The sequence below is a fragment of the Panthera uncia genome, chromosome X, assembly GCF_023721935.1.
Source record: "Panthera uncia isolate 11264 chromosome X, Puncia_PCG_1.0, whole genome shotgun sequence".
In the NCBI taxonomy this organism is placed as follows: domain Eukaryota; kingdom Metazoa; phylum Chordata; class Mammalia; order Carnivora; family Felidae; genus Panthera; species Panthera uncia.
In genome coordinates, this window is record NC_064817.1 from 9,524,309 (window position 1) to 9,551,366 (window position 27,058).

Genomic DNA, 27,058 nt, shown 5'->3' on the forward strand with positions numbered 1-27,058 from the left:
TGGACAGACAAATGATGGTCTGTCCATTAAAAACATACATTTACTAAGGGCAAGAAGCCAGTCATAAAAGACCGCATTTTCTGTGACTTCAGTTACATGAAATGCCCAGAATAGGCAAATCCGTAAGGACAGAGGTAGATGCGTAGTGGCCGGGGGCTGGGGGTTGGCCTGGGGAGTGACTGCTAATGGGGGTCTTTAAAATATTTTAAAGTTGGTTTGCGGTGATGGCTGCACAACTCTGGAAAACTCTGCCCAGACGCTCTAAAAATCATTGAACTGTGTACTTAAGATGAGTGAATTTTGCTGTATGTAAATTACACCTCAGTGAAGCTGTTATAAACATCTAGAATCTGACTGTATTATGTTCTCTGCCACCGTAGATAATAGATAATTGTCCGGTTGCCTTCTTTGTACGTTGTTTTCCATTTTAGTGTTCAATAGCACTGTCATCAGAAATAAAAAAGGAAAAGGAGATAAAAAAAAAGTTCTGTATGTTCATCATTTTAGTTCCCAGAAGACCCTGCAAATCTTAGGTAAGGAACATAGTTGAAAGAGTTGTGGGGCGCCTGGGTGGCTCAGTGGGTTGAGCGTCCAACTCTTGATTTCGGCTCAGGTCGTGATCCCAGGGTGGTGGGATCAACCCCGCGTCATGCTCTGTGCCCAGCATGGAGCCCACTTATGATTCTCTCTCTCTGCCTCTGCCCCTCTCGCTCTGCCCCTCTCCCCTGCTCACATGCGCGCGCTCTCTCTCTCTAAAATAAAAAAAGAAAAAGTCGTTTGGTGATTTTGTTGCTGTTGATTTTTTGTCTGTATTACAGAATGTGCTTGGCTAGATATATGTCAGTAATTCTGAAAGTGCCTCTTTAAAAATAATCATCCCCAAATCACATTATATGAACACTATTTGCCACTTACGAGGTTTTTTTCACTCGTTTCTAGTATAGTCACAAAATTGTACCACCATCACCATCATCTAATTCCAGAACATTTCCATCACCGCCCCCGAAAAACACCTTAAACCCATTAGCAATCACTTCCCATTCTGCCCTCTGCCGAGCCCCTGGGAACCACTCATCTACTTTTTGTCTCTATGGATTTGCCTACCCTGGACATTTCCTATCAGTGGAATCATGTAATATGTGACTTTGTGTCTGACTTGTTTCACATGTGCATTTTGGGGGGTTTTTTGTTTTGTTTTGTTTTTTAACTCAAGAAGCAAATCATATTTTACTAACCAAAGGAACTGAACTGGCCTTTATTTAAAGTGCAGCTTTAACTGAATTTACATAAATAAATTAACATTTACATCTGTCATAATTGCACTTCTCCACATTTTTATGTCAGTAATTTTTGGTAATCACATGTTAAAACTTGACATTTTGAGGGTGCCTGGGTGGCTCAGTCGGTTGGGTGACCCACTTCGGCTCAGGTCATAATCTCGCGGTTTGTGAGTTCGAGCCCTGCGTTGGGCTCTGTGCTGACGGCTTGGAGCCTGGAGCCTGCTTCGGATTCTGTGTCTCCCCCTCTCTCTCTGCCCCTCCCCAACTCATGCTTTGTCTCTGTCTCAGAAATAAATAAACATTTAAAAAAAACTTGACATTTTGAAAGACAAAAAAAAAAAACCCACTTATCTACAAGATAAAGGTCACAAGATTTTTTTTTTCTTTAAAAAAAGGGAAATGATATTTTCCCCTAGTTACTTACTGTCATTGGCCAAGTTGAGTTCAGTCTGATTTCATCACTACAACCATTGTCTTTAGTAAAGACTTGTAGCCATTGTTTAGTAAGGAGCAAAGTTAGGAATTCCAGCCACATGTTGGATCGGTTTTTTCTCCCCTGCATGCCTTCTTCCAAACACACATACCGTGCGGTATAAAATTATTGTGCATTTGCAATCTATGACTTCCCAAAAAAAGAATTATGTGGCTTGCTATAAGGCAGTCTGTTCCTCACACAATTCCATTGTATCTCTAGACTGAGAGATTTCACACTTAGCTCCTCCCGTGAATTCTCTCCAACCTATCTCTCCTCTATTTTCTCACTGCTTCATGTTATTTGGGGGCATGTTTTTTTTTTTCCCCTCCTCTAACTGCCCATTAAATTCCTGTGCCCATCTTAGTGATGTTTGTATCCCTCAAAGCCCCAAGATTAACTCTGGGTGTGGTAGATGGCTTAATTCAATGTTGTGAAATAGGTTTTTACTTAGAGTGGAATTTCAATCATTCATATGTATTTCTGTTCTACATATGCCACCCCACACTTTGGAAGGACCGCATCTAACTTTAATAAAGTGGATCAAATGTGACTATTGTTAGCGTTTCAAACCCAATATCCAAAAAAAAACCACCAAATTATTTGAAATAAATCTATTTCATTCATGTTATGGCATTTGAAACTTACCAAATCAATCACACAAAGCCCTGAGTCATAAGAGCCGTGTTAGACTGTGTTATTGCTCAAGTATTTGATGACCTTCCCAGGGAGACAGTTCTAGAATACCATACTACTGACATCAGATTTGCCACGTGACTTGCAGCATCCCGTCCCTCCCTTTAGAAGGATTGTATATCCTAATTCGCGACTTGCTTTGGCCAAGGACACATGGGTGGAAATGATGCCTGTCACTTCCAGGCAGAAGCTTGAAGAGCCAGCAGTATCTGGTATCTGTATCTGACAGGGGCTTCTCCTTTAGCTCAGGTTCATCAGCTTGGGTCCAGAGGGAGCATGACCTAGAATAAGCCCCTGAGAGTTGGTGGGGGTGGGGGAGGTCATCTTTTTTACCACAGCATGGCTGAGCCTAAGCTGGTCGATACAAAAGTGTTGAGAGGTATCATTCCAATTACCTGAATTTATATTATGAATCACGGTAAATTTGTACTGGATGATCCAGAAGATACATTCTAACTTTGTACCACTCGGAGTTTGTACAGTTGACCCTTGAACAGCACAGATTTGAACTGCTCAGGTCCATTTATACGTGGATTTTAAGTATATGTATACACACACACACATATATATTTATTGTATGATTTTATTATAAGAGTACAGTATATAATACATATACAAAATATGTGTTAATTGACTGTTTATACTATTGGTAAGGCCTCTGACCACAGTAGGCTGTTAGTTTTGGGGGAGTCAGAGTTTTATACAGATTTTTGACTGCATGGGAGTCAGTGCTCCTAACCCCCATGTTGTTCAAGTATCGACCGTGGTTTCAAATAAAGACATCAACTCCTTCTAACTTAGAGAAGGGATTTCTCAGGGAGATATGGAGTAGTTCTTAGAGGCAAGGCTGGAGTATGGAGTTTGGACAGTGGACAGGAACAATGGGAATCCACAACACGAATGGCCTGATCAAGATGCGGTCACTGCTGGGCGGAAGGCGCTGCCCCTGGCATCGTCACCTCTGGCACCATCTGTGGTCACGAGATACCAGAGGCCGCCACTACACGTGCCGGAATGAACTTTGAACTATTCCAGCATCTCTGTGTTCCCTGCCTAAGATTCAGATCTTCAAAGAGAGTATCTGATTGGCCTTGGGTCTCATGCCTGTATTCTTGTTGCCAGGGTTCTGGAAGGGCGAGTATCTAAGTATCTGGCCTTTAGAGCTTCTATAATGAAAAGACTCACAAAATAGTTGGCTCCCTGGGGCGCCTGGGTGGCTCAGTCGGTTAAGCATCCCACTCTTGATTTCCACTCAGGTCATGACCTCACGGTTGTGAGATCGAGCCCCTCCTTGCGCTGGGCATGGAGCCTGCTTAAGATTCTCTTTTCCTCTCCCTTTGCCCCTCCCCCCCCCAAATATCCTACTTATTGCTGAAAAAAGTACTGTAACATGGAATTCAAAATTTAAATAAAAATTACCCAGAATCCTGCTGCCCCAGTGATTCAACTGTTTTGATTTTCCTTGTTGCTTGCCATTCTTTTTTTAAATAAACACTCATATGCAGAAACACCCACAAACACACACAGACACACAGGCACACAGGCACACACACACACACACACAAATATACTTTTTATATCATGTAGCCATGGTGTCCCCGGAATTTCCCTTCTCCTGCCTTTAAAGGCAAAGTTCATTTATGACTCACATTCATCAGGCAATCAGCAAAGGGATCAGATTCCCCCCTACATTCCAGAATCGCAATGCCTGCTCCGTTCTGCCGTCTGTAATTACCTGAGTGAAGCTATGTTTAGAATGTGGTAGAGAAAGATCACTATTCCAAATGCACCTAATATTTTTTAAGAGAATACTTTAGATCTAAGCGTGGCTAGAGAAACGACTCTAATTTCGGTTCTCCCATCAATTATGAAGATTTTCTAATAGTTTGCCTCTTTTCTTTAGAGTTGTATTGAGTGCTACTGTGTTCTAGCTTCTTAATAGACTGTTGTTCTCTCAACCAGTATCACCTGTCCACACCCTTCCCACTGCTGTTTGCTTGTCTTTAGGGCTCAGCACACGTCACCGCCTTCATGCCTCCTCTGATACCATCCCCCTGCATTCCCAACTGCACCTCGTTTATTTTCTTCAAGGCCCTTAATCCAATTTGTAACTGCACGTTCGTTTCGTTCCTTATTGAATGTCTCTTCTCTTCACGAAGGTAAGTGCATATGATGTCAACACAGCTGGGAGACAGCAGCGAAGATGCAGGGGTGCTTGGGGACACCCCTTGAATTCTTCTGCAGCTTGTCCCACCGTCGTATTCTCAGCACCTGGAGCAGCGTGGGCCCTCACTACATATTTGCCAAATCACCAAGTATTAGCATGAAATGACTTTGCATTTCCCGCAAAATCCGAAGACCACCCAAGGGAAGGGAGTAGATGTGTGTCTATACCGCGGGCATTGGAAGGGTTTGGGCTGGTGTGGTGGTGACCCACAGACTGGGAACGTGCCAGTTGCGTTGGCTCCTGACTCTTATGCCCCCTCTTCTGACAGTGGGCAGGCCGATGGAAGGAAGTATGTTGGGGGCTCTTGATTCCCGGGTAACCGTTGAACACCAACCACTATACAGAAATCATGGGACCCATGAAAGAACATACGTTCCGTCACGGCTGCGAGTCGGACTTTCCACTTGATCGCTTCAATCTGAAGATCGCAAATTCTGAAAGTTTCTCGCTGACGATATACAGATTAAGGACGATGCTACTCTTTGTTTTTTGATTTAGTCTTCCTTTTTAAGCTAAGCAGGGAAGAAATCAGATTTCTGGTATTTTCTCATAGTTTTTGATCTGACTTAAGGATCAGGATAAAAAGTTTGCATTAGCGTAAGAAACATGCGGAATTTAGTTTCTCGGCAAATAGGATGGGTGTGACGTTGGTTTGGAATATTGAAAATGTATGTGTCATATAAATGTATAAATATAAGTAAATAATGATTAGATGAATCTTTGAATATTTCCTGAACTTATATAAGAAATGTTTCCTCCACCAAAGTGGGATTCTTTCCTTCATATAATATTTGATAATATTCTTTTTCACTTATTGGATGTTGTTGCTTATGTTCCCTCTGACTTTAAAGCCAAATATAATGGATTTCAAATTACTTTTTATGCTTTTCTCTCTTCTTAGTACAGCTATACAAGTACATCTATGTAATATTGAGAACAGATCTCTTATTTTGGTGATGGTTTAGGGAAAATATAAAATTTCTGATTATTTAGATACGTCATTTAATGGTCAAATTGCCTACCATTGAGTTCTGTGTTTTTCCTTGTATGTGAGAAGTATGGTCGATTTAATTACATCAATATTTATGCTACCTGAGTCTGGGGCCCACTTATTTATAGTTTTTCTTCAGAGATTCCAGAGATGATTTTTTTTCAGACTCCAGCTGGAAATGGGGTACTAACTCGCAGTGCTCACAGTAATAAGTAGGTGTCATTTAATGAAAGAAATCGTTAATGCTTAGCAGCCTTGACCTCTTTTTCCTCCATGAGTGACACAGTGGATGTTGACAGAATAGAAAGACAATAATGTTAATTAGATGAAGTGAGTCAAATGAGGTCAACTTTTTTTTTAATGTTTATTTATTTTTGAGAGAGAGAGAGAGAGAGTCAGAGCACGAGCGGGGGAGGAACAGAGACAGAAGGAGACACAGAATCCGAAACAGGCTCCAGGCTCTGAGCCGTCAGCACAGAGCCCGAAACGGGGCTCAAACTCACAAACTGTGAGATCATGACCTGAGCTGAAGCCAAACGCTCAACCGACCGAGCCACCCAGGCGCCCCAAATGAGGTCAGCTTTTGAATGTTTTTCATCAGTAAACAAGTTCATGGAACAAGAGAGAGAGAGACCACGTATCTAACTTGTGTCAGCTTGCCAACCACACACATCCAACAACAAAAATCCCCCAAACTTGCCCTTCAGGGAAAAATCTTTTGACCCACCCTACTGTTGCACTGTCAATCAATTAGGTAAAGAAGTGAATGGTGGGAGAGACCAGAATATGAGTATTTTTTTTTTTAGTGTTTATTTTTTGAGAGAGAGAGAGAGCATGAGTGGGAGAGGGGCCGGGGGACAGAGCAGAGGATCTGAAGTGGGCTCTGTACAGCAGCAAGCCCGCTGTGGGGCTCCAACTCCTGAGATCAAGACCTGAGCCAAAGTTGGCCGCTCAACTGACTGAGCCACCCTGGTGCCCCAGAATGCATGAATATTCTTAAGTGTCAGTTGTCTAGTGTCTAAGTAATAGTTATTTCAGAAAAAGTAACTCATTCTTCAGGTGCTGAGTATAAGCTACACTCTGCCTTGCTTACATTTTGGAACAGCGTATGAATAACTTGTAGAACCTTCTTAGAACTTTTTTTTTTTTTTGAAAACTCTTGGATTTCCCAAGGCTTACTTTATTTATTTTTTAAATGTTTACTGATTTTTTGAGAGAGAACAAGCTGGGGGGTGGGGGGGCAGAGAGAGAGGGAGACACAGAATCCAAAGTAGGTTCCAGGCTCCGAGCCATCAGCACAGAGCCCGACGCGGGGCTGGAGCTCACAGACTTTGAGATTCGTGACCTGAGCCAAAGTTGGACACATAACCGTGAGATCATGACCTGAGCCAAAGTCAGATGCTCAACCAACTGAACCACCCAGGTGCCCCTTTTTGTAGTTTTCATTATTTTGTGTTTAAAATAAGATAATGAATATCTCTTTCCCCTACCTACTTTCAACAGATTTGTATTTTATAAAACTTTGCTCATATTTCCTTGGGGAAAAATTCTGCATGGATAAAAAATAGATTTTTAAAAAATTTTTATTTGAGAGAGAGCACGCTAGCAGGGGAGAAGGGCAGGGGAGAGAGAGAGAGAGAGAGAGAGAGAGAGAGAGAGAGAATCTTAAGTAGGCCCCATGCTCACCATGAAGCTCAAACCCATGACCCTCGTATCATGACCTGAGCTGAAATCAAGAGTTGGGACGCTCAACCAACTGAGCCACCCAGGCGCCCCAAATAGATTTTTTTAATAAAAGAAAAATTCATCTAAGCTCAATCTAGAACTCAATCTTTATTACATTTTCACAGGTATTCTAAAATTGTGTTTTATACTTGCAAGAAACTCTCCTAAATATACTTTTTCTACTGCTGAATGAAAAGACTACATTAGATCCTTTACCTGGAAGTGACTCCCTAAAAAGCCAGAGGTTATTTCATGATTGTGGGCCCAGCAAATCATAAAAGTGAGGCCCTTCTCTTGCGATATAAACAAACTAAATCCACCCCACGAAATATATTGAGAGGTCACTGAAAGGTCCCTCGGGTCTCCAGGGACATGTATCATAAGAGCGATGCACTCAACTCCATATATAAAGTGAGGAACTGAGAAGAAGCTTTTCCAATACAGCCTTTGCCCACTGCTGCTTTATATTTAGAGCTAACAGAGGCAGCATTTTAACAAGATTACGGAGAAGTTTTAAATTTAATTTTAACGATGCCTGTTAGGCCACAATATCACAGCTGTTTCCATTTTCCATCCAGCCGTTTGCACACTCGTTTTCTTATGGTAATCACAAAAGCCCGATTGTGCTGATGCGATCTGTTTATGCCCACGTTAGTAAACTTCTAAAGATAACTAGGATTCCGTGCCCTCTCTCGCTGGAACGCAGCCGAGCACACGAGGAGCGGCCGATCCCGGAGGGGGGGTGCGGGGGAAACCACGGTTGAGCCAGGGGACAGGCGGTCTAGGAGCGAAGGTGAGGGCGGGGCGTACCGCGGCCTCGAGGCCCCGCCTCCCCGGGCCCCGCCCCGGCCCGCCGCCATGTTGTTCCCTTGGTGCTGGACGTGAGCCGCCGGAGTCGAACCCGGGCAGCGCCGCCGCCTCCTGCCCGCCCGTCCCCGACTTTCCCTCCTCGTTGCATCTGGACGGGCCGGCCGCGAGCTCCCGGGCGTCCTCTGCGTGGCCACGAGGTGAGCGGAGCGCGGACGCCCCTCGGGGCGGGGGCCGGGGGCCGGGGGCGCCCGCGTCAGGGTCCGGGGCGGGGGGGGCCCGTGCACCCCGAGTGCGGCCTGGCCCTCGGGCAGCTGGGGCGCGCGCTGAGCGGAGCTGCGGGGCGGGCGTCGGTCCCGGGACGGGGACGGCTTTTTGCCTCCTGGCTCCTAGTGGACTGACGCAGGAGAAAAGACGAGTTCCCACACCCACACGACCCGGGGAGAGGGACACACACCCTAGCGCGCGGGGACCCACGGAGAGACGCGCAAACATCTGAAAGACGCACGGGGACACACGCACACACACCCGGGGCAAGAGCGATCCACAAACACCCGGGGCGCACACGGACCCAAACAGCCAGGGAGAGAGACACGTACACACGTACCCGGGGCCGGGGGAGTGGGGGGGGGGGGGGGAGACGGGCGCACACACAACCCGTGGGGAGACGCGCGCGCGCGGAGAAATACGCCCAGTCCTCCGGGGACACACAACAGAACGCCAGCCTTTCCCCCGACCCTTCGGGGACACCCGTGCACACACCCCACGCCACGCAAGACCAAACCGTACCCCGAAGGATTAATGTAGACGAAGCAAAGGCGCTCGCGCGGTTTGATTTGGCGACCTCTGCCATGCTGCCTCGGTGAACATTTGCCCTGCTGTTAAGACCAGCCCGGTGAGGGCTTTGCAGTGTTTATAAAGCCACTTCTAGGGGCTGGAGGCAGTTTGGGGCGTTATCTGATGGCGACGCCAAGCTAAGTTTTCAGAATCGTGTTCCTTTCTTCCAACCTTGTATGTCGAGAGGCGAGATGAGAATTTAAAGCGCCGGCCAAATCGTTGGGGAGGTATTAGTCGCCTTTTTGTTGTTGTTTTTCCTTTTAAGTGACGATACATCCCGTGACCACGGTTCCTTTGAGGAATGACTTTTCTGCTAGTTTCCAAAATGTCATGTGACCACGGGCTCTTTATATAATATTTCAGCGAGCCGAGAAAAATCAGTAGCATTTGATTGCTTTTTTTCAAATAAAAGAAACTGTTTTCACACGTTTGTCTCTGGCCCCGTCGTGATGGAAAATCCCTAACTTGTCTGTGATCTCAAAAACTGTTCCGTGGAGCCAAACTGTAGAGATGAAGGAAACGGAGAACTGTTCAGTCGGGGGACTTTTAAGAAGGGTGTGAGTAGTTTCTCTTTCAGAAGCTTCTGTTGAAATTGATCATCGCGACTTGTCTGTAACTCTCCCTATGGCCTGTAGATTCCCAAAGCGAAGAACGCTGGGTGCTTTCAGTATTTCTGTGCAGACACCGAAGTAAATGCCTCTTGCTTTATACGAAACGCTTTCTGGCTTGGTGACTTATTTTGGAGAGTGTTCTGATTTGGGGATATTTGGGGTTTGTCGTTTGTGAGGTCAGAGAGAGTAGACCAGAGAAAAACTAAGAACGTCATTGGCCTCGACTCCCTTGGAAGTTGGGGAAATAGTTTAGTGCCCTTCCTCTTTTCCATCCTCGCTTGTCTCTTCCGTTTCTTCCTAACCCCGCCACTCCTCCCATGGGGGCTACAGTACTCTGGAGGCCTGAGGCCAAGTTCCTTTGGTTCTAGAAGCTGATTTTTAGCCTCCCCTCATTTCTTACACTGCTCGGGCAGTCACTCTGGCACTGAATGTTATATGCGTATAAATCGTGTTCGTACTTCATTTTATTTCATTCTCCCAACGTTTCTGTGGTGTCAGCTCCATTTTACTGATGAATTTGCTGGGAGGTGGAGGAGGGTTAGGTCTGTTTACCCGGGTCACGCAGGCAGTGAGAGGGCAGGGCAAGATCCAAAGCCAGCCATAGTGAGTTCTAACCCCAGGGGACATTTGACGGTGCCTGGAGGCATTTTTGGTTCTCCCCCGAGAGGGAGAGAGGCTGGCATCTAGTGGGTACAGGCCCGGGTGCTGCCCAGTGTCCTGCAGGGCGTAGCACAGCCCTCGGCGACACAGTGGTCTGGCCCCAAATGTCACTAGTGCTAGGGGTGAGAAACCCTGCTTTGCAGCAGTCTGTGTAACCCTGGGGCTCACGTTCCAGCGCTTCTGTAGTTCTTCCAATGCAGTGTCATTTTCCTGTTGAGGGTACTTCCTCGTGATTTTAAGAAAGAGCAGTAGGGAAGGTTTGAGAACTTGGAGAGATTTCCCTTGACCAAGAGGCTTATTCATTTGAAAGATTAAGGAGTGAGCAAATAATTTCTTTTTTAAAAGATTTTTTTAATGTTTACTTATTTATTTAGAGGCGGGGGAGAGAGCGCGCACCCACATGAGTGGGGGAGGGGCAGAGAGAGGGAGACACAGAATTGGAAGCTGGCAAAGCAGGGCTCGAACCTACGAACCGTGAGATCATGACCTGAGCTGAAATCGAACGGTTAACCGACTGAGCCACCCAGTGCCCCCCTCCCCCTTTTTTAAAATATTCTTTTTTTTTTTTTAGTTTATTTTTGAGAGAGAGAGAGAGAGAGAGAGAGAGAATCCCAAGCAGGCTTCTCACTGTCATCATGGAGCCCAATGTGGGGCTCAAACTCACAAACCTGAGTGCGAAACCAAGAGTGAGACGCTTAACCCACTGAGCCACCCAAGTGCCCCAACCCCCACTCCCCCTTTTTTTTTTAAACGTTTATTTATTTATGTTGAAAGAGAGAGAGTGCGAATGCAAGCGGGGGAGGGACAGGAAGAGAGAGTCACAAGCAGGCTCCATGTTGTATCTTACACAGGGCTCTATCTCATAACCGTGAGATCACGACCTGAGCTGATAACAAGAGTCCGACGCTTAACTGATTGAGCTACCCAGGCGCCCTGTGAGCAAATAATTTCTGATAGCAGAATCTTTTCTTTTTAAGGCAGAAGTGTCAAAAAGGACTTGAGAACAATTCAGAGCTGTTGAAACAGACTGAGTGGTTTGGTTTCTGTATTACTGCAATTGTCAGTAAACAGTCTGTTTATGGGCAATCTGTCGGGCACTGATACGGAGGTGCTGGTGATATGAAGGGCAGTAGGCAGTGCCCAACTCAGCGAAGCTTACAGTCTAATCACAAGCGTAAGAGCAGGTTCTCACTTTGTCCTAGAACAAAATTTATTGCCTGGGCTCCTGAGGGTGGGGCTAGGTGTCAAAAAAAAAAAAAAAAAACAAACAAAATAGCTACACACCCACACACAGGTACCTGAAGGGCATTTATCGTGGGGTGGACCTACATGAAATGGGGAAGAGTTGATGCGTTTTTGATAGGTTTTTAGGTTGACCGCGTGTGAATATTTACAAGAATCCAATCGAGAAGCCATTCTTGTTGGGCATAAAATTCTGCCGTAGATTTAGCCTTAGTAGACAACAGTTATACGTGCGTTTTTATCGTTGAAATCCAGAAAGGAATGATGACATTTTTAAAAATGGCTTTTGCATCATTTTCTTTCTGGTGTCTTCCAGCCATTTTCACCGTACGTGTCTAAGACCGGGCCCTTCAGTATATACCTCTTCATTTTGGTGGTGGATGTAACTACTGGGTGAACTTTGGGGGTAAGTGATTGAGAGGAGGAGTCACACAGGCTGGGCTCTCCTTTTCGGAATCACTGTGAAAGTGTTATTCATGCAGTCAGCGTGTGTCTTTTGTGCGTAGCTTTGCTTTTGACTCCGTGCTGCTGGACAGTGTGTTCTTTGTTAGTATATTTCCCTGCCTCTTAACAGGAGTTGTCTCCAGTGGGGCAGAGGGGATGCTGAAGTGTTCAGCTCAAAGTGATTGCTATCACACGGGCTCTGACACCGGGATCCGCGTTCTTTCCTGAGCGCAGGGCTCTTATTCTGGGAAGGGTCAAGAGGAATCGGTGCAGGAAGAACATCCATTCGGCCTCCGACGAGTCTTGCTCCATCTGTAGTTGGCCCGCCGCTCTGCCCCAGCTAGGTCACCCCATTTCTTTCTTCGTGAAATGAGATGGTTGTGCTTTATAACCTCTGTGAGATTATAGGACACCCGAGCGGAGACACCAGATGATTGGCTTCCAAGTGGTTCTGCTTCAGGCAATTTGCTAGTTAAGCAGCGGGAGGAAATCAGGCAAATGGAAGTGTGCGTGCGTTTGGGAGACGCGTCTCACTTGAAAGCTAGCTAGGTAATAAATTGGTCAGTCAAAACCGAGGGCCGGAAAACAGGGCTTGTGACTAAGTAGGTCATCAAGAGAGAACATTTATTCGGGGATTTGGGAGGTGGGGTGTGAGGTCATAAAACGCCTCCGGGAGTTTGGAAAGCTGTGATGCAGATGTAAGGTCAGGATGCCTGAGGGAGGGGGCCTGGGACTCCTGGCTGTGTAAGTAGGTGGGGGAGGCCTGGCTGCCTCCTGCTGGGAGAGGTGAGGCCTGCGGGGGGACAGGTTTGCGGAGGGGGGGGGGAGAAATCTGGTTCCCAAAGTGAATCTTGATATGGTACGGTTGTGAAAGTTGAACTCTGGGTATGTCCACATTCTGTATTCTTCCGTTACTGTTTGTTAATTTGTGACCATGGCGGACTCAGGGTTTAGAATCCTGTTGCCTGTGGTGAACATAGAGAGGACAGCCAGAAGTAAATGGGCGTAAGTAAGGTGACCGCGTGAGACACGTGGCTTCGTATTTTGAAAGAAAGCTAGACATGAAACAGGCAGTCGAGGTTTCACATCCCGGCCTCACCGAAGCCAGCTCGTTTCAGGGTGGCGAGTCTGGACACAGACGCCACTTTCGTCTAAGGCCCGGTGCCTTACGAGTCCATGCTGTTGTTTGGCCGCGGCCGGAGAATCGGCGTGGAACAACTTGACGTCTTCATTCCATGGCCACATTCATTATCCAGGTGTGGGGGACGGCGGAGCGGTGTGAGCCAACAAACTGAACTGGCAGTTCAATGTAAACTAAACTGCCTTAATTCCAAGTTCTTGCGAATTGGACCCGGTTTTTGGGTACAGAGTCCAAGGTAGTTTTCAGAACGTAGTTTTCGGAAGAGTGGTTGCATCATCAGTGTTCGAGAAGCCTGGAAAAAGCCTTACAGATTTCTCTTTCCAGAACTCGCTGTGTAGAACACTTAGAGGAGTGTTGAAATGACGTAACAGGTTCAGGAAAGTCAGAACTCATTGGGCTGCCGTGTGCAGCTAGGCGGCTGCTGTGGTCTGTGCAGTTTCACACGTTTGTATTTCATCAGCGCTGTGATGGGATGGGCATACTGGAAAATAGCTACTTGGTTTAGTCGGAAGTCAGAACAGAACAGTGGAAGAACTGCTTGAGGACCACACGTTGGTGAATGCAGAACATCTGGAATGAGTTCTAGTATTCTCATTTCAATTAAAAAAAATTTTTTTTAACGTTTTGTATTTATTTTTGAGACAGAGAGAGACAGTATGAACGGGGGAGGGTCAGAGAGAGAGGCAGACACAGAATCCGAAACAGGCTCCAGGCTCTGAGCCATCAGCACAGAGCCCGACACGGGGCTGGAACTCACGGACCGTGAGATCATGACCTGAGCCGAAGTCGGCCGCTCAACCGACTGAGCCACCCGGGCGCCCCTCTCATTTCAATTTTTAAATGTTAATTTATTTTTGCGAGAGAGACAGACAGATAGCAAGTTGGGGAGGGGCAGAGAGAGAGGGAGAGACAGAATCTGAAGCAGCCTCCAGGCTCCGAGCCGTCAGCACAGAGCCCGACGCAGGGCTCGAACTCACAAACTGCAAGATTATGACCTGAGCCGCCCAGGCGCCCCTGAGTACTAGTATTCTGAAGTGAGGTTTCCTAAGTTGTTGTTTTGGAGCAAACAGCTGCCACCCTCATATCCTGTTCCACATTAATATTTGAGCAGTACTTGATTTTTATCACACCAGCCCTGGAAAACCCAGCTTTGCAAAGCTAGCAGCGTCCTCGACCGGAATGTCCGATCTAACGTGGAAACCGTGAACCCCCTCGGGCGCCGGTTTGCGTGGTGCCTTGCAGACACTCAGCTCTTCGGTGGTTCCTGCAGAAATTGAGAAGAGCCTGCCCTGCCCCTGTTGCCATGCGGACTGTCCCTTGACCCTCCCTCCCCTGTCCCTATGCCTTTATCCCCATCTTCTGCTGCACATGCTTCTTTAGTGGAGAAGGGAACCGCCAGGTGTGGAGCGGGTGGCCGTGGGCTCTGCGGCCTTTCAGGACAAACCCTTGTGCTTCCAGCCCGGCCAGCCTGTCTCGGTAAGCGTCCACAAGTGCCAGCATGCTTCTCTCCGGCCTGTGCCTCTTGGAGTCTGCCCCAGGAATGGGCTTTCTCATTGCTAGATGCTTCTCCCACAGTTAGGGTTCCTTGCCTCTTCAGTTTGGCATTTACTGGAACATGTGCTTCCCACCCAATTTCATTGCTCTCGTCTACAGTTGTTCCCTCTTGTCTTTTTGGATTAGTATGTTTTTTAGATGTTTTCTGTCATTCGGTGGGAGTGAAGGGAACACGTGGTAGACCCGCCCCGTTCAAGTAGACTGGGGGAGGTTACTTAATCTTTGTGAACTTGTGTTTATCGAGACATAAAATATTGAGATAAAAAATCAACTTGCAGGTGATTTGAAGGTGCCGTATGCCAGGTACCTGGTAGATACTCAGCAAATAGTGGTGGCGAATGATATTATGGTCGTAGCATTGGTTATTTGAGCAAACGACAATGGCGGTAGGTGGGGAGGAAGTAGACGCTTTCTTGTGTGGGTGAACGGAGAAGACAAAAGAAGAAAGATTTTTCGAAGTGGGGGAAATAACTCGCTTGGTTTTGTAGATGTTGAATTTGAACTGCCATCAGCGTACCAGGTGAACATACTGTAAAAGGGGTTGGAATTCTTGTCCTGAGGAGGGGGGCTTCAGGAATCACTGGGTTTTATAACCGGGAAGAAGTGGTTTGGGAAGAGGTAAGGGCTTCCGCCTTGCCACAGACCTGCTTTGAGAGCTTGTTGGGAGAGGGAGCCATCTAAGTTGCAGAAAGCTAAGGGGCGTTTTATGGACCATTAAATAGCAAGTATTTTCAAGGTCGCTGCCAGGCTGTGTAGACCTTACAGAGGCAGTAATGGAGTCCTGGTTAACACTTGCGGGTCCCACCTATGCCTCCAGCTAGAGGTGTGATACTTCCTAAGACCCTTTCCCAGTTGGGCCTCCGGTCCCTTATTTGTTTAAAAACAAAGTCTTGAGTACCCTTTGAGATTTTATGTCCCGTACATCCAGACAAGTGGCTACATCTGAGAGAATTCACTGCTTACTAGGTGGGCTTCCCGTGGGAACACTGGTCAACTGTGAAGGTGTTTTCTGGAAGCGTGCATAGCCAAGTCCCAAGAGAAGCACTTTTCTCTTTGCTTTAGGGCTGCATGTACCTTAGGGCGTTTGGATGATGACTGAGGAGAAGCCCTTGGACTGGCATTTAGGAGGTCTCTGGTCACTTCTGCTGCCACTCATGGGGATGGAGAAGTTGGCAGCCTGTGGGGGGGGGAGCGGCGTAGAGGGGCGGTCACGTGTAGAGGTGAAACAGATACTGATGGCGGAGTGAGTTTGGGCTCGGGAGCCTGTTCGTAAGCCAAGTCCGCTTCGGTACCTTGGTTGGGGCAAACGGACATGATTGATGGAGAAGTGGGATGAAGTGAACTTTCCCGAAAGCCGCCTGCAGTGCTCTTCCATTTCTTCTGCTTTTGACCTGGTGCCAACTACCCCGCAGAATGGGAGCGTCTAGTCTAGTTGAGTCCTACATGCTAGACATATAGCTGTCCTCTTGAAATACATCTTGGGAAATCCCCGTTCCTCTTACTTAATTTCTTAACAGCCAAGAAGTTTTACTTCGCTGTGGTTTCACGTCTTGTGGGCATTGTTTGTGTACTCACTCTTCCCTGGGCTTCTAGGCGAGTTCTCCGGCCCTTACCCTTTTCTGCTCCAAATTACAGACCCCTGGTTTCTTATCTGACTTGAGGAGGCAGTCAGTGTTCTCTTCAGTTACAGCAGATCATTGCAGATCACATTTAATTTGTGTTTTGCTGCTTTAATGCATTTTTCTAACATGCATATTTAAGTTCATTTCTTTCACAATGCAGTCTCCTTCCGGAAATACCTAGCCAGAATTTCCAGTATTTCTATCTTGTGACCTTTATCCGTTTCTTTGTCTTTGAATTCTGCCCCTCATAGTGCAACCTTCAACTATCCCTACTCTTTTCTTTATTATTAAGCACTTTAAGTGCCTTTCACAGGTCAGTGTCTTATTACAGGTTGATTTACGCGTGTTCCTTTTCAGGACCTCATTAAACAGAACAAAACAGAATCCTCACTTCCAGGATTAACAGTTTCCCGTGAGTAAATCTGTTCACTGAACTGTCACAGTTCATGGTCAAAGTGTAATATTAATAAAGTCTCGCAGGTGAGGGGGAGCATGGGGAAATGGTGATGCCAAGTAAAGACGAAAGTCTGGAGGGTGTTAGGAGTTACACAAATGGATCACACATGATATACAAATGATGTGGGGGTGTCTGGCTGGCTCAGTAGAGCATGTGACTCTTGACCTCAGGGTTGTGAGTTTGAGCCCCACACTGAGGGTAGAGTTTACCTTAAAACAATATATCAATATATCTATAGATAGGTACGTATACATACAGAGAGATACATACATATGCATATATATGTATATATATAACGTAAAAGCGCACACAAATGATCTGGACATGTATTGATCGTTCCAGATCCCTTTAACAGTCAGATGAAACCCTTTGTACTCTTTCCGGAGAAAAGCTGAAGCACACGCTTGAGTCCACACACTCATCCTTATTTTCACGTGTCATTCTAGAAGGTGCGGTTTCCCCCTGCAGCTCCTTCATGGGCTCCCAAGTAAGCAGTCTGTACCCGCGCCGTCCAGTACTCATGTAGCAATTTAAATTCAAACCAATTAAAATGAAATAAAATGGCAAGTTCAGTTCCTCAGACCAGTCCCATTTCAAGTGGTCAGTAGCCACGTGTGCTTGATGATCACCAGATTAGATGGTGCACTTCTAGAGTATTCCCACTGCAGAAAGTTACGTCCGACCGCGGTGCTCTGTGTTCTCAGGATGGTTTAAGAAGACTTGTTCCTTAACCTCTCTTTCCCCTCCACTCTCTCTCCACCACTGTTAATGATTAGTTTGTATAGCTAACTACAGGGGTGCCTTGTTGTAAACAAAATTGTGAGTATATGTTTCTTAGAAGTTTAATTAGAGGACTTATCTTCAAAAAAGAGTGCTTATTGAAACGAGTTCTTTGAACAGGGTGTGCTGCTCTGGCATCGTGATAGTGTAGTTTGGTTTACAGTTTTTTCCTTCTCACTTTCTCTGGGCTCAGTGGTCGGCTAGGTAATTTATTTCAGTTGGCAAGTTATGCCTCCAAGTTGGTCTCTTCCTATGGTATTTTGCTTAATTCTTCTGTGTGTGTGCGCGCGCGCGCGTGCGCGTGCTCGTGTCTCGATCTGTTGCTGTAGAGCTAGGCACCCAATAGACTTAGAGACTTCCTTGGCTTGCTTCTTGCTCATGCATTTCAGCAAGACAACCCAGGAAGACTGGGAACAGAGTGGAACTGATTAATTAGGCTGTTAAGTGAGACACACCGATATTAAACCACAAGGAAACGATCACAGCTCTAAGCGACAATAGACATCATTCAGGGATCATCCGTGCTTTTGTTTCCTGGGTTAGTTCCTTTCAGCCTCAGAGTAAGTGGTATGTGTCTAAGTAGGACATTCAGGGTAAATGCAAAAGGAATGTGTGAGTTTGAGAGGGAAAAAAATGTTCCTAAATTTAAACCAAGAGTGATAAATTCAATTTGAGTGTTTGGAAGTGAGAACTAGTCAAGGGGTTACAAAGTATGCGTTATGTGTTCCAAATCTGAAATTTTGAGAAGAGCAGTTCACAAACCCAGCCTACTCTCCTTTTGGCCGCTTATTAGAGGAACGTTGTTTTTTAATGTTCACCAGCTCCCTGTTGCAGTCAGAAGTACTTATTTTAAAGTGGCGTTTTTGTTAGACTTGCAAGTAAGAATCAGTTTTTTGGTCCCTTCCCACACAGTGTAACAGACTTCAAAAATAGAATGGGGGAAGAACTGATTGAATAGAGAAACAAAGAATTGTTAAGTGTGGAAAGTACGATTAGAAGAATAAGAATAGAATAACGAGAATAAAGGAGGAAGTAATTTACTCTTTGTTCTCGATTTTGCCTTTATTTGCTACCTCACCCCATGTAAAGTTTTGTACGAGATGTTGCAGAACCAAGAAAGGACAAATGAATGGATGGAATTAGGTGTTGTGTGTCCCTCCCAGGGAGTTGAGTTTGGAGTTAGGAAAGAGACAGATGCGCGACTGACAGTGGTTAGGGTGTGAGTGAAAGCTGTAATCCGGTGGGGATGGCGAAGAGAAGAGAACCATTAGGCTTTTGGGGCCACAGCGGGCTTTTTGGGTGAGGTGATCTGAACGAAGCCTTTGCGTGACTAGGATTTTCATAGCTCTGTAGGTGTAGGGAGGGAACTCCCAGGCAAGGTAAACTGCAAATGCCTCTGAAGGGTGTGGGGACAGTGACTTGTAGGCATATAACTGGGACATGCTTGTAAGTGAGGTTGGATGGCACTGTGGATGCCATGCTCAAAACCTTTAATAATAATAATGAGGAAATAAATGGAGTTAGTTATCTGTCTAGAATGGAGGCAGTTAGATCTACAAACAATAAAAAACATGTCTGCCTTTAATCCCTGCAGGTATTCCTAGTGGAGATTTAGATATTCTCCGGGCTTGGATCTGACCCCCCCCCCCCCCCCCCCAGTTTATTGTAGTATATGGCTTCGGAAACCAGCAAGGGATTGGGACAGGCCAGTGAAAATGGTACTGCCGATAAACTGCCCTTAATAAACAACTGATAGTTAAGATAAGACAGTACACAGCAGAAAAATGGGAAAAATCGTGTTGTAAAAAGAAAAGGGTTGACATACAAAGCTCTCTTTTTACCTTTAGTTTTGAGGGCTCTTCCAAAAACATGGTTCATTTTCTTTCCTGCCATGACCTACTTCTCCATTTTCCCATTCAGAGTAATGTGTGCTGTATACAAGTGTGTTTGTGCCAGTACATGGTATTGTAGCCCTAAGGGACCTATTGTGTGCATAACTGGTTTCTTTAAAAGGACACTGCTGAAGGGACAAAGATCCTTTGTGGCTTTGCATAAATCTGATTTTAGGGTCTTATTGCTAATTCTTAGGCCATATGCATACTATAGTTTGTTTTTCTTCCAAATTCTTATTTAAATTCTAGTTAACTATTCTTTAGATATAACTCACATAGCATACAATTTACCCTTTTAATGTATACAATTCCTTGGCTTTTAGTATATTCACAAACTTGTGCAGCTCTCACCACTAATTCCAGGATATCCACCCCCCCCCCAAAAAAAAAAAAGAATCCCCGTACCATTAGCAGTCACTCCCTATTTACCTCTCCACTCCCATTTCCTGGAACCACGAATCTGCTTTCTGTCCATGGATTTACCTGTTGTGAGCGTGACACATAAATGGAATCATGTAATATGAGGCCTTTTGTGTCTGGCTTCTTTCACTTATTATAATGTTTTTGAGGTTCATCCACATTGTTGTCTGTATCAGTACTTCATTTTTATGGCTGGTTAATCTTCCATTGTATGGATACACCACACTTTACTATCCATTCAGTTGAGGGCCATTTGAATGGTTTCCACTTTTTGGCTATTATGAATAATGTTGCTGTGAACCTTCATGTACAGGTCTTGGTGTGGACTATGTTTTCATTTCACGAGCAGGGGAGGGGCAGAGAGAGAGGGAGACACAGACCCTGAAGCAGGCTCCAGGCTCCAGGCTCCGAGCTGTCCGCACAGAGCCGGAGGTGGGGCTCAAACTCTTGAACTACTAGATCGTGACCCGAACCGAAATCGGATGCTCAACTGACTGAGCCACCCAGGTGCCCCACTTTATGTTTAACTTTTTGAGGAACTGCTGGTCTGTTTTCCATTATTGCACCATTTTACGTTCCACCAGCAGTGTAGGAGGGTTCCAGTTTCTCCACATCCTCCTCCTCAACACTCGTTATTGTCTGTCTCTTTGATTGTGGCCATCCTGGTGGTATGAAGTGATGTCTCGTTGTAGTTTTGATTGGCATTTCCCTACTGGCTAATGATGTTGACCGTTTTTTGCCCATTTAAAAAAAAATTTTTTTTTTTTTTATTGATGAGTCGTAAGAGTTCTTTATATATTCTGGATACAAGTCTCTTATAAGGTACGTGGTTTGCAAATGTTTTCTCCCATCCTGTGGGTTGTCTTCACTTTCTGGATAGTGTCCTTTGAAGCACAAAAATGTTAAATTTTGAGGGGTGCCTGGGTGGCTCAGTCAGGTAAGCACCTGACTCATGACGTCAGTTCAGGTCTTGATCTCATGGTCATGAGGTCAAGCCCTGTTTTGGGCTCCACGCTGGCCATAAAGCCTGCTTTAAAAAAAAAATTAAAAAGTTTAATTTTGGTGAAGTTCAGTTTATCTTTTTTCCTTTTGTTTTTTGTGTCATCGAGTTATTTTTTAATATAACCTGAATTACAGAAAAATTTAGGAAGCCATTGTACTTGAGGTCTGGTGGATAGCAGTATTTGAAGAAAATTTAAAAGAAAATGATTTCCGTTTCATTTTTAATCGCAGCATACCGTCAAGGTTAGGCTTTAAGGGAAAATGAAGCTTTAAAAAAATACTTTTGATAAACAAAAGTGACTTTGCAATCAAATCGAAACTTTGAAGCTTGAACTCAGTATTGATGGTCTGGGTTTTCTTGCAGACTTTCGTATAAACTGTAAGCTTCTATATGGTGTGATGGCGGTGCGCGTGCTATTTTCTCTCTCTCGGCAGTAGCCCGTTTCTAACCGTCCCGCGTCCCCGTGCTTCCTCGGGGCTGCAGGACACCCCCAGTTAGGCGTTTAGGGCATCGGCATTTGCCCTATCGTTCACATTTTTGCAAGTTTTTTTTTCTTTTTGAGATGATTTGAGAAGAGTATAGGGATATATTTTTTGCTATAGTTGAGAAAATTGATAACTCGGGGGAAAGTATGGGCATTTTTATGATGGTATAATGCGTTTCCACAAAACCGAACTGTTTTAGAGAGCGTGATTCCTTTTTATTAGGCATGTGGGCATGGCGATCTCAGCATCGTTACCTCTGCACTTGGAGGTTTGTGCAGGGTCTTAGGAATGTGGGGGAGGCGGCTTCGGTGGGGGATCAGCTGCGTCTACAGGGGTGAGCACGACTTAAGGAGCAAGAGGAAGAGTTCAGAGGGAGCGAGGTGAGGCGCAAAGCCTCGGTGTGAATGTTTTGCTGCAGGATCCCCCGCAAGGCACGAAAGCCAGTTTGCAGTCCCAGAGCCGGCCGGTGCCATCGGTAGTCGAGGGATCTAAGGGCATCCACTGAAGCTCTACCCGAGGCCGTCCTCTTCCCCTCCCCTCAGCCACTTAACCTTTGTGGACTCCATGTCCCATCAGGTGGCCCGCTGCCGGAGCTGTCTCGGTGCTGTCGTCGCTGTGAGGGTGGCGGCAGAAAGCCTTCCCAGGCCCTGCCTGGAGCCACTGGGCCAGGCTGCCTCGGCCCCGCGGCCCCCTCCACCTTTCTGGAGTGTTCTCCTCCTGCTGCCGAGCTTAGCCTGTGATCAGACCCACTTACCCTGGATCAGATCCCCCTGCGGCAGAATCAGGGCGTGGTGAGGCTGCGCTCTGAGGACCAGCATGTGGCCAAAACGATCACTGAGACGTGGCTCGGGAAGAGCTCACCCTGGAAACTGGCGGGGAGGCTCTAACACACTTGAACACACCACTTTCCCTCTGGCCTTGAGCCTCTGAGCAGCGGGCGACGCAGCTGGCGGCATCACAGGATGGTGGTGTACGGAAATGAAGTCCCCCAGCGCCTGGGATCACGTGGGGCCCCCTGACATGTCACACGTGGGGCCTGGGCCTGAGGGAGCCACAGGTGTGCACACGGCGTGCCCCTCACCGAGGGGGACTCTGGGCAGAACCCCCCGCACTGTCTAAGCTGGGCTTCGGTTTTTGGTTGAGGAGGAACACTTGCACTGTCTGCCACGTACCTTTCATTTGTGGGTCTTGCCACGTTGTAACGCATACGGGTTTGCGTGCAGGCTGTCACTTCCCCCAACCCCGGTTGCACAAGGCAGCGACTAGGTGTGGCCCCATCCTCAGTGTCTGGCACGCGGGAGGCCCCACTAAGTGCTTGCTGAAAAACTGCTTTCCCGCTCGTTCCGTGGAACTTCTGGGCTTCTGGGGAGATGCTTCAGAGTTCTGCAGACATGTCGTTCAAAACATGATTAAACTACTGAAACTCTGTTAAAACTTAGCCACAGTTAGATGCGCTTTATTTATATCACATGCTAATGGATTGAATACTCCTAGTCTGTCAGGTTAACCTGTTTTGTTCTAAGGTTTATTTATTTTGAGAGTGTGCACGTGTGGGGGCGGGGGAGGGGCGGAGAGGGAGGGAGAGAATCCCAAGCGGGCTCCACGCCGTCAGCACGGAACCCGACACGGGGCTCGATCCCGTGAACCATGAGATCATGACCTGAGCCGAAATCAAGAGGGACGCTCAACCGACTGACACCGCCCCCCCCCCCCCCCCCCGCGCCCAGTTGTTTTTGTGCAGCTGTTGAAATAAAGCAAACAGGTGAAAGACCCTTAGCTCTGCAGCTGCTTATTTTCATTCCACCTGCAGCTAACATTCCAACAGCTAACAGGAAACCCTCGCAAATAACTGCAAAGGCAGCTGTACCTAAGGGGTGAGTAAGTCAGCTGCCTTGAGATCTCCCTCCCCACCTTTTCCTACCTGTGTGACCTCAAGCAAGGTCGTAGACCTCTCTGAGTCGGTGTCCTAGTCTGTGATGTAGGCATAGGGAGACACTTGAGAATGGATGCAGTGAAGCGGAGTAAATGGCTTACGCGCTTCATCCGTGGTAGCTGTTGTGCTTGTTGTTGCTGTCGTTAGTGTATCTTGAACCCCAGATGTCAGCATTTTGTAGAGTCTCATTTATTTGTTGATGGCATTTATAAGTTACGAGCTGCTGTCTGTAAGTTCCACAAAGATGCCCTGTGCTTAAAAAAGATGTGTGTGGGGGGTGTAAAACTTTTGGTTTAGATCAAGAGAGGCTGGTGCGCTAGCCCAGCTTCGCATAGGCAGGCCGTCACTCCGAAACCTTCACATTGAATTTGGTCTCTAGGGCTTCCTCGTGTTTGCCTGCATAATCCTCTTTATTTGTTCCGCCCGGGGCTCTTAGTGCAATTTGATGTGAGAGATAGTCCTGAAAGAAACCAACCTTTCCTTAAAACCGCCTGTGAAGACTTCTTCTTGTGTTTGTTCCACAGAAACTTCCTGCGCTCCTATCATGAGCCTGGCACTTTGGTGAAACGCCTTTCCCTTGTCCATGTCCCAGTGACTCTTCCCAACGGTCCTAGGAGGTGGGTACTGTTGTGGCCATTGTCCCGTGAGCTTCAGGAGGGCACGTAGCTTGGCCCGGGGTGTGTACCCTTGGCCTCTGTGCCAGGAACTGTTCTCCGTTCTGACGGTGGGCTAGATTCTGTCGCGGGAAAGTTTTCCCCTCTGCCTTGGCTGTCCAGAAGCTTCTGGACAATGCGCTGCCTTAGCCTTAGCCCAGCATTGCCTGTGTCGCATTGGTGCGCCTCCCCCTCGAGACCCTTTTTTTCCCCTTGTTTGTGCTCAGTTTATTTAATTCTTTGAAATAGGGTTATATTCTAAGCCCCTCAAAATTTGGGCAAGTTTTGAAGAACCCTAATTTCATTTTCATCCTAATAAAATTTTATAGTTGTCTGAGTGTGAAACTTTGAAGAGAAGGGTGGGTAGGCAAAAAACTTCTTGAAAGAATGATGATTAAAGTGTAATATTGATTCTAGGATTTTTTTTTTTTAGGCTGAGAAAGGTCATGGACAGCTTTCAGGTGTGGTTTTCCTTTTATTTTATTTTATATTTTATTTTATTTTAGTTAGATGTAGGCTCTTTAAAAAATTCTTTTTATGTTTATTTATTTTGGAGAGAGAGAGACAGTGCGAGCCGGGAGGGGTAGAGAGAGAGGGAGAGACACAGAATCTGAAGCAGGCTCCAGGCTCCGAGCTGTCAGCACAGAGCCTGACGCGGGGCTCGAACTCACAAGCCGTGAGATCATGACCTGAGCCAAAGTCAGACGCCTAATCGACTGAGCCACCCAGGCACCCCACTGCTGGTCTTCCTTTTAAATGAAGAATCTAGCTGCTAATACAGCCAGATATTTATTTACATTTTAGTTTTTGTTTTTACTCTTAAAACTATGAAAGCAAATTGAAAGTGCATTGCTAAGGTGAGCTTCCTAATTTTTTCTTTGCAGATAATGATGCTGCTTGAACTGAACAATTAAGGTAACATTTATGACCTATGTAATATGCTTTCTTATTCAGGTTTCTTTATCGAATTTAGCTGAATTGTTAAAGTCATGTTTTAACCTTGGTGAGGATTATTATTATTGCCCTGGGGCAGTCATTCCAAACTGGGACGTATAAAAGACTTCACATTACGTTTTCAGGTGAGTTCTGAAAATAACATAACAGTATACCTTTATTCATTCAGCTTATACTGAAGTTTCAAAGCATTTTACTATTTTTGGAAAAGAAAAGGGACATTTTTAGGGTCTGTAAGCCAATTATGGTTATGTTCTTGTGTAGCTTATCTGAAGCTAGCTTTTGTTCGATTCAGTGGGAAAGAAGATAGTTTTTATAATTATCTATACCACGTGTATGCCTGTAGACAACTGTACAGTGAGAATCAGAAATGGTTGTATATAGCTTAGTTGTTTTAGCGAATGCCAGCATACTTGCAAATAGGATGTCCGGGAGGCCCCAAATCATACATGGGAAATGTACAGAATCGTACCCTCCTTCCTGGTGCGTGGGTCCAGCATCCCCCAAATTTGTTTAATCAGAGTAATGGCACAAACTAGGAGATCCTACATTATTACGAAAAAAGAAAAGAACTGTGTCAGAGTATGCTGATAAAATGATAAATGGCAAATCGCAAGGAATTTCTAAGGCTTAATTTGGTAGATACGTGCAACCGGTCACCGGGGTGGAGGTTCTTAGATTGCACCGTCTGGTTTATAATTCGATGTGGAGATCCTAACAATTCAGTGAATGCCGTGCGGTAAAACTTTGTGTCTGGTAAGATAATTGGAGACTTACTCGAATACTGGGATGAATGGTCTTTGGGAATCACGCACATCTCTTACGTCCCCATACCACAGCATGGGACTTTTGTGTTCACGTATCTTGAAAATCTTGTGAAAGGAACAACCTCGGTCGGGATGGGGGCCTCCGGGGAAGGTTCTCAGTGTAGGTGGTGGCGGTGCCGCGTGGTTCCGAGGTGGTTGGGGTGAAGTGGGGCAGGGTCACCAGCAGAGGAAGCAGCGTGAGCCCGGGCGAGAGGCAAGGGAGAGCCTGGGAGCCGAGCGAGTGGAATGGAATTTCAGTTCCACCCGACCGTGCGTTTCCAGATGACTGAAGCCAAAGATGGGGAGCCAGGCTAGGTGTCTTGTCTTAGAAGTTGGACTCCGATCCGAATGTCTGGAGAACCACCGAGGAACGTTAAGGATGGGGCATTAGCCCAACGCTTTCCCCATGTCAGAATAGCTGGTGTGCATTTTTGGTTTTGTTAGTCTTTTTTCTGTAAATCGAAACTGTTCAGGCAGGATTGCAAAGAATTAAGCCAAGGGACCGATTCATACATGTGTCGGGGGTGGGGGGGTGGGCGGCGGGCCTTGAGACTGTCTCAGTTTCCCCTCTAACACCAACCTAGTTTGCGCTTTGAGCAGAGTGATCCATTGAAGTCAAAAACGTCTCCAAGAGGTATGTACTTCGATTGCCTCACAGTTTTGTTGGCCGGTTTAAATTGTATCAGTTATAGTGGTAATTAGTAGAAATGTTAAAGAACCAGTAAGAGGGACAGGTTGCTACAGGTTTTACCAGAATCGTGTAACATGTAGTTGGGAGCGCAGAATTCTTACACATTACAGGAAGCGTTTAATTTCATAATACCGGCTCACGTTTGCACATAACCAGGAGATAGCCAGATAATGTTTACTGCACTGATTTTGCAGATTCATCCTAGTCAGTTTAACCATTATTGTTCATGTCTTCATTGCCTTCCCGTTGAGGGATTCCCAGTATCCACTTTCATGTTAGTGAGCATTTTTGCTCCAGAACTGTACTGGCCACTACAGTCATTGTGTCTTTAAATGTGGCTATTTAAATCAGTTACAATTTAAAAAAAAAATTAAAATTCGGGGCACCTCGGTGGCTCAGTCGGTTGGGTGTGTGACTTCGGTTCAGTTCGTGATCTCACGGTTCGTGAGTTTGAGCCCCACGTTGGGCTCTGTGCTGACGGCTCAGAGCCTGGAGCCTGCTTTAGATTTGGTCTCCCTCTCTCCCCCTCTCCCCCTCTCCCCTCCCCCCTCTCCCCTTCCCCCCCTCCCTCTCCCCCCTCCCCCTGTCCCTCTCCCCTTCTCCCCCCTCCCCTTCCCCCATCCCTCTCCTCCTCTCCCCCTTTCCCCCTCTCCCCTCCCCTCTCCCTCCCCCTCT

At 46.3% G+C, this 27,058-nt stretch overlaps 1 protein-coding gene across 8 annotated transcripts in view; it reads left to right on the forward strand.

Annotated features, from left to right (window-relative positions):
• The first annotated feature begins 8,218 nt into the window (after positions 1 to 8,218).
• The window catches only part of RAB9A (RAB9A, member RAS oncogene family), a 22,656-nt gene continuing 3,816 nt past the window's right edge, over positions 8,219 to 27,058 (forward strand). Inside the window, exons 1-4 of one of the 8 annotated variants that reach the window (XM_049643451.1) lie at positions 8,219 to 8,398; positions 11,865 to 11,954; positions 23,804 to 23,896; positions 24,817 to 25,011. The gene's annotated coding sequence lies outside the window, so the exon portion shown is untranslated. Of the gene's footprint in view, positions 8,399 to 11,864; positions 11,955 to 23,803; positions 23,897 to 24,365; positions 24,394 to 24,816; positions 25,012 to 27,058 lie in introns of all 8 variants that reach the window. The other 7 variants (XM_049643450.1, XM_049643455.1, XM_049643454.1 and 4 more) reach the window with 7 other exon arrangements.